Genomic DNA, 13491 nt, shown 5'->3' on the forward strand with positions numbered 1-13491 from the left:
CAGTTTAATATAGACAAATGCAAAGTTCTAAATGTTGGACAGGACAATAACCATGCCACATATAAACTAAATAATGTAGATCTTAATATTACGGATTGCGAAAAAGATTTAGGAGTTCTGGTTAGCAGTAATCTGAAACCAAGACAACAGTGCATAAGTGTTCGCAATAAAGCTAATAGAATCCTTGGCTTCATATCAAGAAGCATAAATAATAGGAGTCCTCAGGTTGTTCTTCAACTCTATACATCCTTGGTTAGGCCTCATTTAGATTATGCTGCACAGTTTTGGTCACCGTATTACAGAATGGATATAAATTCTCTGGAAAATGTACAAAGGAGGATGACAAAGATGATCCCATGTATCAGAAACCTTCCCTATGAGGATAGACTAAGGGCCCTGAAACTGCACTCTCTAGAAAGACGTAGAATTAGGGGGGATATGATTGAGGTTTATAAGTGGAAGACAGGAATAAATAAAGGGGATGTAAATAGTGTGCTGATAATATCTAGCCTAGACAGGACTCGCAGCAATGGTTTTAAGTTGGAAAAATTCAGATTCAGGAGGGATATAGGAAAGTACTGGTTTGGTAATAGAGTTGTGGATGAGTGGAACAAACTCCCAAGTACCGTTATAGAGGCCAGAACGTTGTGTAGCTTTAAAAATAGGTTGGATAAATACATGAGTAGATGTGGGTGGGTGTGAGTTAGACCTGATAGCTTGTGCTAACGGGTCGGTTGCCGTGTTCCTCCCTTGAGTCAATGTGACCTGACCTGACTAGGTTGGGTGCATTGGCTTAAGCCGGTAGGGACTTGGACCTGCCTCGCATGGGCCAGTAGGCCTTCTGCAGTGTTCCTTCGTTCTTATGTTCTTATGTTCTTATGTACAAGGAGGTCTGGTCACAGACCAGACTGCCACGGTACAAGGAAGTCTGGTCACAGACCAGACTGCCACGGTACGAGGAGGTCTGGTCACAGACCAGACTGCCACGGTACAAGGTGGTCTGGTCACAGACCAGACTGCCACGGTACAAGGTGGTCTGGTCACAGACCAGACTGCCACGGTACAAGGAGGTCTGGTCACAGACCAGACTGCCACGGTACAAGGAAGTCTGGTCACAGACAAGACTGCCACGGTACGAGGAGGTCTGGTCACAGACCAGACTGCCACGGTACGAGGTGGTCTGGTCACAGACCAGACTGCCACGGTACGAGGAGGTCTGGTCACAGGCCAGACTGCCACAGTACAAGGTGGTCTGGTCACAGGCCAGACTGCCACGGTACGAGGAGGTCTGGTCACAGACCAGACTGCCACAGTACAAGGTGATCTGGTCACAGGCCAGACTGCCACAGTACAAGGTGGTCTGGTCACAGGCCAGACTGCCACGGTACGAGGAGGTCTGGTCACAGACCAGACTGCCACAGTACGAGGAGGTCTGGTCACAGGCCAGACTGCCACGGTACAAGGAGGTCTGGTCACTGGCCAGACTGCCACAGTACGAGGAGGTCTGGTCACAGACCAGACTGCCACAGTACAAGGAGGTCTGGTCACTGGCCAGACTGCCACAGTACGAGGAGGTCTGGTCACAGACCAGACTGCCACAGTACGAGGAGGTCTGGTCACAGACCAGACTGCCACAGTACGAGGAGGTCTGGTCACAGACCAGACTGCCACAGTACGAGGAGGTCTGGTCACAGACCAGACTGCCACAGTACGAGGAGGTCTGGTCACAGACCAGACTGCCACAGTACGAGGAGGTCTGGTCACAGACCAGACTGCCACAGTACGAGGAGGTCTGGTCACAGACCAGACTGCCACAGTACGAGGAGGTCTGGTCACAGACCAGACTGCCACGGTACAAGGAAGTCTGGTCACAGACCAGACTGCCACGGTACGAGGAGGTCTGGTCACAGACCAGACTGCCACGGTACAAGGAGGTCTGGTCACAGACCAGACTGCCACGGTACAAGGAGGTCTGGTCACAGACCAGACTGCCACGGTACAAGGAAGTCTGGTCACAGACCAGACTGCCACTGTACAAGGAGGTCTGGTCACAGACCAGACTGCCACGGTACAAGGAAGTCTGGTCACAGACCAGACTGCCACGGTACGAGGAGGTCTGGTCACAGACCAGACTGCCACGGTACAAGGTGGTCTGGTCACAGACCAGACTGCCACGGTACAAGGTGGTCTGGTCACAGACCAGACTGCCACGGTACAAGGAGGTCTGGTCACAGACCAGACTGCCACGGTACAAGGAAGTCTGGTCACAGACAAGACTGCCACGGTACGAGGAGGTCTGGTCACAGACCAGACTGCCACGGTACGAGGTGGTCTGGTCACAGACCAGACTGCCACGGTACGAGGAGGTCTGGTCACAGGCCAGACTGCCACAGTACAAGGTGGTCTGGTCACAGGCCAGACTGCCACGGTACGAGGAGGTCTGGTCACAGACCAGACTGCCACAGTACAAGGTGATCTGGTCACAGGCCAGACTGCCACAGTACAAGGTGGTCTGGTCACAGGCCAGACTGCCACGGTACGAGGAGGTCTGGTCACAGACCAGACTGCCACAGTACGAGGAGGTCTGGTCACAGGCCAGACTGCCACGGTACAAGGAGGTCTGGTCACTGGCCAGACTGCCACAGTACGAGGAGGTCTGGTCACAGACCAGACTGCCACAGTACAAGGAGGTCTGGTCACTGGCCAGACTGCCACAGTACGAGGAGGTCTGGTCACAGACCAGACTGCCACAGTACGAGGAGGTCTGGTCACAGACCAGACTGCCACAGTACGAGGAGGTCTGGTCACAGACCAGACTGCCACAGTACGAGGAGGTCTGGTCACAGACCAGACTGCCACAGTACGAGGAGGTCTGGTCACAGACCAGACTGCCACAGTACGAGGAGGTCTGGTCACAGACCAGACTGCCACAGTACGAGGAGGTCTGGTCACAGACCAGACTGCCACAGTACGAGGAGGTCTGGTCACAGACCAGACTGCCACAGTACGAGGAGGTCTGGTCACAGACCAGACTGCCACAGTACGAGGAGGTCTGGTCACAGACCAGACTGCCACAGTACGAGGAGGTCTGGTCACAGACCAGACTGCCACAGTACGAGGAGGTCTGGTCACAGACCAGACTGCCACAGTACGAGGAGGTCTGGTCACAGACCAGACTGCCACAGTACGAGGAGGTCTGGTCACAGACCAGACTGCCACAGTACGAGGAGGTCTGGTCACAGACCAGACTGCCACAGTACGAGGAGGTCTGGTCACAGACCAGACTGCCACAGTACGAGGAGGTCTGGTCACAGACCAGACTGCCACAGTACGAGGAGGTCTGGTCACAGACCAGACTGCCACAGTACGAGGAGGTCTGGTCACAGACCAGACTGCCACAGTACGAGGAGGTCTGGTCACAGACCAGACTGCCACGGTACGAGGAGGTCTGGTCACAGACCAGACTGCCACGGTACGAGGAGGTCTGGTCACAGACCAGACTGCCACGGTACGAGGAGGTCTGGTCACAGACCAGACTGCCACGGTACGAGGAGGTCTGGTCACAGACCAGACTGCCACGGTACAAGGAGGTCTGGTCACAGACCAGACTGCCACGGTACAGGGAGGTCTGGTCACAGGCCAGACTGCCACGGTACAAGGAGGTCTGGTCACAGACCAGACTGCCACGGTACAAGGAGGTCTGGTCACAGGCCAGACTGCCACGGTACAAGGAGGTCTGGTCACAGGCCAGACTGCCACGGTACAAGGAGGTCTGGTCACAGACCAGACTGCCACGGTACAAGGAGGTCTGGTCACAGTTCAGACTGCCACGATACAAGGAAGTCTGGTCACAGTTCAGACTGCCACGGTACAAGGAGGTCTGGTCACAGACCAGACTGCCACGGTACAAGGAGGTCTGGTCACAGGCCAGACTGCCACGGTACAAGGAGGTCTGGTCACAGTTCAGACTGCCACAGTACAAGGTGGTCTGGTCACTGGCCAGACTGCCACGGTACAGGGAGGTCTGGTCACAGGCCAGACTGCCACGGTACAAGGAAGTCTGGTCACAGTTCAGACTGCCACAGTACGAGGAGGTCTGGTCACTGGCCAGACTGCCACGGTACAAGGAGGTCTGGTCACAGTTCAGACTGCCACGATACAAGGAAGTCTGGTCACAGTTCAGACTGCCACAGTACAAGGTGGTCTGGTCACTGGCCAGACTGCCACGGTACAAGGAGGTCTGGTCACAGGCTAGACTGCCACGGTACAGGGAAGTCTGGTCACAGACCAAACTACCACGGTACAAGGAAGTCTAGTCACCGACCAGGCTACCACGGTACAAGGAAATCTGGTCTCAGTCCAGAATGTCATGGTACAACAATCTTCAGAACCAGTCACAGGAATGTACCAAGAATGAGGTGTATCCCCCTGACGTATGCCGCCGACGCCGCCGACGCCGCCGCCGCCGCCGACACCGACACCGACACCGCCGCCGCCGCTTCATCAAAATAAACTAACAGAAAGAAACAAAATTTAACAAGTGTAACAAAAAAGAAACAATAAAAACAAAAATAAGAACAAGTTTAATAAAAGCAATGCGAACAAAAAGCATAAAACCGCAAATAAGAACAATAGCAAAAACATTAAAAGCAACAAGACCGTCACAAACTTCCCTCAACGTTGCTGCTTGACGCTGCCTCAGCAACTCTGCTCAAATGTATCTCCTACTGGCTCATCAGCCCCTCAAGGAAGGTTCCTTGATGTTGGTGAGGGGCTCTTGATTTAGGGAATTGGATCTGTGCTCCAGTTCCCCGAATTAAGCCTGAATGCCTTCCACATCCCCCCCCAGGCGCTGTATAATCCTCCGGGTTTAGCGCTTCCCCCTTGATTATAATAATAAATACTGGCTCATCAACTGAATTATAAACATTATTATTATTATTATTATTATTAAGAAAAATCGCTGAACATGTTGAGGTGATACGCCTAGAGAATAAGAGTTAAGTTTAATCCGAGGAAGGGGAGGGGTGGCTGCAATTCCTTGGCAGCAGCATCAACACAGCCTCACTGAAGGGACTAAGTAAGCCTCAAGGACGGATGGGGCTCTTAAAACTATTTTTTTTTTTTTTAATTTTCCTGTTTTTTTTTCTGGAAGTATGCATATATGAGAATATGATGCTGTAGAAGGTTCATAGTGATACCCATCAAAAAAAATCCGGTGTGTCAACACTGGTGCAAATGCACAGAACAGTTGAACATAGGAAGTGTTGCAGATGCAGACATATGATTAATAATCTGTTAACCGAACTGTCCGTCTTCATAAAGTATGAAAATACATCGTACTTGTTAAACTTCTGAAAATTATAAAAAAATGTCGTGTCAAAAAAAATTGTTTGAGTTATTTTCATCACAAGGAAATACAAGTGAAGAACAGTATGTTGTGTAAGAAATAATTTTTGTGATTATTGCATAAATAATGAAACTATAACTGCAAATATCTAAATTTTACTTCTAAATCATCCATTTAAACCTCAAACTGGTCTACCTACTAAAATAAGACGTATTGAACAAACTGTCCACAATATACCAAAAACCACATAAAATATACTATTATTAGAAAGGCAAAATTATCTGGCAGATTTTGAAATTTCCAATAATTCAACGTAGAAAAATTATGAACAGAATTTCAACAAAATTTTCCTTGAATTATGGGACTTTTTTTTATTTATTGGAGTAACCAGACCGCCTTCACTAACCAGCACACTCACTCGTCTTGGTTGACGGCCTTATCCCGTGAAGGATACTTGAAGGATATGTTTTAAATGTGTGTGTGTGTGTGTGTGTGTGTGTGTGTGTGTGTGTGTGTGTGTGTGTGTGTGTGTGTGCGCGTGTGCGTGTGTGCGTGTGAGTGTGTGTGCGTGTGAGTGTGTGAGGAGGAAGAGCGACCCTGCCAGAATAAAAGATATCGAGTGTGATCCAGAGATTCTTGTTAAGCGCAAGATGTAAGATATTGTGGAAGATAATCAGAAAGATACAGCACCTGGAGAGAGACTAACAAATGACGTTCTTGTATGTAAAAAAAAAAGTAATGGGCAGTATTCGCATTTTTTACAAAAATGGTTTCACCTGTACAAGTTTTTTTTTATTTTAAGGCAACAGAAATATGGGAAAAAACGTGGTATGACACCGACAAGTTGTGTTATAGACAAGTCAGCAAATGCTTAGCATATATTATGAATATTGTTCAATCGTGAGACTTTGTTGACTCCAAACTTACACTTGTTATCAAAGTCCAGGGACTGAAACATTACCATACTAGGTGTCTGATCATGTATTATGAACTACAATACAAGGTGCTATCAGGAATGTTCTTGGACTGCCGCTGAAAAAAGTATATAGGCTTGTCTAATCACCTAGCTGAAGTCGTCTCCCTGGAAGTACTCTCCTGAATACTCCCCTGAGAAGTGGCGGAGGCAATGATCCCAGCTCCTCTGCCACTTCTCTAAACATTTTTGGAACTCTTATTTCCTAGTAGCGTCTAGCGCGGCCTGCGAGTCTGCTCGAATCTCCCTCACGTCGTTACAACACTGCTCTGAGTGCCATTTTTTATTTTTGGGGGAAGAGAAAGAAGTCACTGGGGACTAGATCTGGGGAAGAGGGAGAGTATTTTTGGCCGGAAAACGATAATCTTTCTGGTCTTCAGTCAGTAGGCACGTCACAAATTTCACAGCCACTCACCTCATGTTTAATTTTTAAGTTCAAATGCTTTGACACGACCCATAAGAATTTCGCACAGTACTTGCAGTGTCCTGGATACTCTGACGACGATCCTCACTTTCTCAATATTGCCTTCTGTTTTTGACATTGATGGACGACGAAAGCGTTCATCGTTCTCAATTGATCTCCGTCCTGCTCTGAATTGAGAAAACTATTGAATACAGCATGTCCAGCCCATTGCTTCATTACCAGATGTATTTTGATTTTATTAATCATTTTCCTCTCCTTCAAACAGAATTACTTACACACACACACACACACACACACACACACACACACACACACACACACACACACACACACACACACACACACACACACACACACACACCTATACACACACCTATACACACCTATACACACACCTATACACACACCTACACACACACACCTACACACACACACCTACACACACACACCTACACACACACACCTACACACACACACCTACACACACACACCTACACACACACACCTACACACACACACCTACACACACACACACACCTACACACACACACACACCTACACACACACACACACACCTACACACACACACACACCTACACACACACACACACCTACACACACACACCTACACACACACACACCTACACACACACACACACCTACACACACACACCTACACACACACACCTACACACACACCTACACACACACACACCTACACACACACACACCTACACACACACACCTACACACACACACACACCTACACACACACACACCTACACACACACACCAACAAACACACACACACCTACACACACACACACACCTACACACACACACACACCTACACACACACACACACCTACACACACACACACACCTACACACACACACACACACCTACACACACACACACACCTACACACACACCTACACACCTACACACACACAGACACACACACCTACACACACACACACACCTACACACACACACCTACACACACACACCTACACACACACACCTACACACACACACCTACACACACACACACACCTACACACACACACACACCTACACACACACACACACCTACACACACACACACACCTACACACACACACACACCTACACACACACACACACCTACACACACACACACACACACACCTACACACACACACCTACACACACACCTACACACACACACACCTACACACACACACACCTACACACACACACACCTACACACACACACACCTACACACACACACCTACACACACACACCTACACACACACACACACCTACACACACACACACACATACGTACACACACACCTACACACACACACACCTACACACACACACACACCTACACACACACCTACACACACACACACACCTACACACACACCTACACACACACACACACACCTACACACACACCTACACACACACACCTACACACACACACACACCTACACACACACACACCTACACACACACACACCTACACACACACACACACACCAACACACACACACCTACACACACACACACACACACACACACACACACACACACACACCTACCTACCTACACACACCTACCTACCTACAACCATAAATAGATGGGTACACACACATGTTCTTTTCAAGGTTCCATCTTATTGCACAGAAAAAAGATCGAAACAGCACACTTACATGACGGTCACAGGAATGACCGACCGCACTGAAACTCTCCACACTACTACACAAAGGAGTGTACTGCGCAGCACAATCTACACCACCGCCACATTTCACCCAGGAAGCACACGATAGTTCAAGTCCAGAAAGTTTTTGATATTACCTCGTAGAGAGTCCTGGGGAGAAGGAAAAGCGAGGTGAGAAGCAGTAGTATGGCAGGAGATTGATTCAATTTGATGGTTGGCCACGACGCCTTGCTTTGTTCAAACTCTGTTACCTGAGGCTTCGTTAATGGATTTCCGTTGTGTAGAAAGTTCACTTTATCAACAATCATTACTTCATCCAGTGTACGGGAAAACTCGCAAAGCGTAAAAATATCACATACAGTCAAGGTGAATGTGCCGGGTTATATGAAATTCCTAGTGGAGATTGTGTTCGAATTTGTCAGAGGAACTGACAGAACCTGTGAACACGCATAACAACATATTGGAGTGAGAGAGATGGGAGGAAGTGTAAAATAAACCCAGTGAGGAGTAGGGGTGCGGTGGGGACAATAAGGGCTAACGCGACGGTCTGGAGTTTTGAGACACTGACCGCGGGTTCTATCCCCTCCCGTGGTATGGTTTGTTTACAATAAGGGAACACTGTATCAACATCCGGGGTCCCAGAGTATTCAACATCTTACCAGAAGATATCAGAAACACGGCTAGGACAAGTGTAGAAGTCTTCAAGAGGAAACTGGATAAGTATCTTCAACATTCGCCAGATCAACCAGGCTGTGATGGATATGTGGGGCAGCGGGCCTCCAGTAGCAACAGCCTGGTTGATCAGGCAAGCACCAGACGAGCCTGGCCCATGGCCGGGCTCAGAGAGTGGATTAACTCTCGAAACTCTTCAAAGGTATATCCAAGGTACAAATATGATTTCAAAACGGTTTGAAAAACGCTGTTGTTGCACACCATAACTCGCATAACCTCTGGTGCAACTTTTGGGTATGTCCTACTTCAACTACCTTAGTGGGGGCCGCCCACTGTGATGATGCTTTCAACCGCTGCATCTCATCTCTCTTATATAATCGATCATCTTCCTGCACATACTTAAGATTCATCAAGACTTATGAGACGAACACCATCTAGGATGAGGGACTGATTACGTCGTCTTCTGAAATTACCTCTTGTTTTGAACTGATTAACCCATTGGTTGGCGAAACGTCTTCAGAGTAAGGTACTCGGGTGTTATACGTGATATTAGTCACCTTTTCGGTATCATATAACTTTATTGCCACCAGAAATGTAATCATTACAAATTCCAACACTATTCTTCAGAACAAAGGAAATTTTCAATTAGCTAAGAAGCCTCTGGCGATAGAGGTGTTGAACAAAGCATATCGTGGCCAACGAATCAAATTGAATCTTCTTCACCTCTCTGCCGCTCCTCACTCTCCCTTCTCCCACCTATTTATTTATTCTCTCCCCTAGTATGTCTGTTGATTTGAAAATGTCTTTTATATCAGTAAAACATTTTTCCTTAATAAAGTTTCTTGAAACTATTCTGTGTGTCAGTTTACATGACGTCTGTTGATATTCATAAAGCATTTGTCAGGATTAGTCTTGTGTTAGGTTAGTGCTGGAGTTCAGTGACATGGCAGTGTAAAGCGGGAAGGACTGTAAAAAGGTATTTGGCATTGTTCCTCACCACACAGATCCATTAACTGGAAAAGCTTGCGCTGATGGCGGCCAACACATCACTGGATTTAAGAATACCTAAGGGCATTGGAGACGTACCTTGTGTGTACGTGTGTGAGTGAGAGAATTGAGATAGAGATAGCGAGAATGAAATAGTGAGAGAAAGAGATAGAGAGTGAGGTAGTGAGTGAGATAATGAGGTAATGAGTGAGAGAATGCGATAGTGTACAAGATGGTCTTGAAGGAAGGTCAGCCAAGTTGTGAGAGCCATGTGTTCTTGTGAAATGCTAACAGTAACAGCTTGGCTGGTCAAGCAGTAACAGTGAGGTCTAGTCTCGCGTAGCTTGCAGGGTAGAAGAACCCACAAAACAGGCTACAGGTATGCCACGGGTATGAAGATGGACTAATGTGACAAGAGGGATCCCACATTAACATGCCTGAATACTGTTCCTGGTATACATACAGTAATCAACATGACAACATATAGTCCGTTGTATCGCTAATTACAGAGAATGTATTTCTAAATGAGAAGAAAAGTGAAGCAAGGGAAAGTTACAAAATAATCTGAAAAGAAACTGCACCAGTAACCAACAGCGAGTGCATGAACAGCGAGTGCACAAGTGCATTGAGAGCGTTTACAAGGTTATGAAGCTTGAGAAAGGAAGAATAAGAGAGGAAACGAGTTTAGACTCAGGAGACCGAGGCTACGAACTGCAGCCAAGACCGACTCAGGACTGAGGTTAAATATCTGAGGCATACGAGACTGACTAAGGGCTGAGGTTAAATACCTGAGACGTACAAGACTGATTCAGGATTGAGGTTAAATACCTGAGGTGTACATCACTGAAATAACTGTGGCAGCACATGCGCTAACATCGAACACAACACTGTCATTGACAAACCTGAGTCTGAAACCACCTCACATAAGTAGGGTCATCCTAGAGTAGGAAGGACCAGCGTAAATCCCACAGTATTATCAAGCATGTTGAGAGGCTGGAGAAATTGAGGGACTTTGCAGGACATAGGCCGATGCACGTAGCTGAAAATGTGTAATACAAATCTGAGAAGCTATTACCAGTGTAGCATTTCTTGTACCAGTGTAGCATTTCTTGTACCAGTGTAGCATTTCTTGTACCAATGTAGCAATTCTTGTACCAATGTAGCACTTCTTGTACCAGAGTAGTACTCTTCTTGTATCAGCATAGTACTCTTGGTGTACCAGCGTAGTACTTGTACCACTTACGCCGGTACAAGAGTACTATCTACCCCAGCCCTGGGTGCTAGGGTAGGCTTGACTCTCACCAAGCGTGTGTACGCGCTTTTGTGTGTGGGGGGGGGGAGGGAGGGGGAGTGGAGAGAGAGAGAGAGGGCAGGTCGTAGAGCTGACTTAACTCAGTCCTCGCACAGCTCTTGCCTCGATCACGCGCACCTACCTACCTCATTTCGCGCGCATATCCCATGCTCTGGTACATATTCTCATACTAATCTACCTATCTACCTGCCACTTTTCGCACCTCCTTTTCCTATCTTCCTGTCTATCTTCTTAATCCCCTTCTTATCTACCTACCTCCTTCCCTATTTCTCTCCCATCTCCTTATCTCAATGTCTTTCTCTCCCTTCATTCTTAATCTCCCTACACTCCTGCCATCCTCCCTACTTTGCTATTTACTCACCTCTCCACCTCTCCTCTATGAACCTCGTGTAGTGTTGCTACGTAACACATTTATTCTGCCGGAAAATGTACATCCAAGTTTCTACAGTTTTCTGACCCAGAATTTGAACGAAGGATTTTTTTTTATGTAAAATGAAGTGTGTAGAAGACAAGTGTAGATACAGTGTACCACTGGGAATATCGTCAGCGTGGAAGACAGGTGTAACAACAGTGCACCACTGGGAATATGTTTAGTGTACAAGACAATTGTTTGAACAGTTTACCACTGGGAATATCATCATTGTAGAAGACAAGTGTGGCAACAGTGTACCACTGGGAATATCGTCAGTGTAGAAGACAAGTGTGGCAATAGTGTACCACTGGGAATATTGTCACTGGGGATTTATTAATTGATAAAACGCGGGAAATTTTAAGAAATTGAAGTGATCTACGTTAGTGGAATACGCAACGGACAATGTGTTGACCGTTAGTGAAATACGCATCTGATAGTGTGTTCTGTGCTAGTAAAATACGTAACTTGACAGTGTAAACATTGGAGAGGGAAGTAAGTTTTATAAAACAGTTGTGTGATGCGTGGAGCAGAATGTTGAGTGCCACGCTAGGAATGAGGAAGGCAGGGAGTCAGTGCCAAGTTCAAGTTCATGGGCACGGGGCATCCCTTCCTGTCCTGCCCTGCCTGTCTGCCCAACTTTCACACCTGCTCATCTGGCTACTGATGTCTCCCTCTGACGTATTGTACACTAAATCTAGTTTTAATTTGGCTTGTTTTCATAATGTAACTAATATCTGAGCTGCTATCGTTGTTGGGAAGAGTGACAGCTGTTATCTGGTATCATCCCCCCTCCCCCCCTCCCCCTCCCCCCTCCCCCCTCCCGCCGCGGATCATTCTCAAACCAGACTTTTTTTTTTAGGCAGGAAAGGAAAAAATATTACACAAAAAGGAAATATAATGAAACGACGAGTAAAGTGCATAGTGAATGAGGGTAGAAGCTTGAAGGATTTACCTACCCTTGGGCAGCTTTCAAAATAGGTTGGACAGATACACGAGTGAGTGAGAGTTGAACCTGCCTAGCACCAGGCCTACTAGTCTTGTTTTCATGTATACTTCTGTATGTTCTGCACTTATTGTATAGCAGTGGTAGTGTTGTGTGTTTGTGTTGACTCATGTTATCTGTTTAGTGTTGCTGTTTTTTCTCTACCTGTGACCTGTTTCCAGAGTTTTCACTGCTCACCCGGCCCAGGGTAAGGTCCAGTGTTGCTGTGTGTTGTCCAGTATTACCATTGTGTTGTTCATCGTTGCTGTGTGTTGTTCAATATTATTGTTCTGTTCATCGTTGCTGTGTGTTGTTCAGTACTATTGTTGTGTTGTTCATCGTTGCTGTGTTGTTCAGTATTTCCATTGTGTTGTTCATCGTTGCTGTGTGTTGTTCAATATTATTGTTCTGTTCATCGTTGCTGTGTGTTGTTCAGTATTATTGTTCTGTTGTTCATCGTTGCTGTGTGTTGTTCAGTACTATTGTGTTGTTCATCGTTGCTGTGTGTTGCTCAGTATTACCATTGTGTTGTTCATCGTTGTTGTGTGGTGTTCACTATTATTGTGTTCATCGTTTCTGTGTGGTGTTCAGTATTATTGTTCTGTTGTTCATCGTTGCTATGTGTTGTTCAGTATTATTGTTGTGTATATACTGTTATGTATTCT

General features: G+C 46.9%; 1 protein-coding gene across 1 annotated transcript in view; it reads left to right on the forward strand.

The window, feature by feature from the left end:
* The first annotated feature begins 11511 nt into the window (after window positions 1–11511).
* The window catches only part of LOC128698917 (mucin-2), a 770561-nt gene continuing 768581 nt past the window's right edge, over window positions 11512–13491 (forward strand). Inside the window, exon 1 of the mRNA XM_070096780.1 lies at window positions 11512–11586. The gene's annotated coding sequence lies outside the window, so the exon portion shown is untranslated. The remainder of the gene's footprint in view (window positions 11587–13491) is intronic.

The sequence above is a fragment of the Cherax quadricarinatus genome, chromosome 55, assembly GCF_038502225.1.
Source record: "Cherax quadricarinatus isolate ZL_2023a chromosome 55, ASM3850222v1, whole genome shotgun sequence".
NCBI lineage: Eukaryota > Metazoa > Arthropoda > Malacostraca > Decapoda > Parastacidae > Cherax > Cherax quadricarinatus.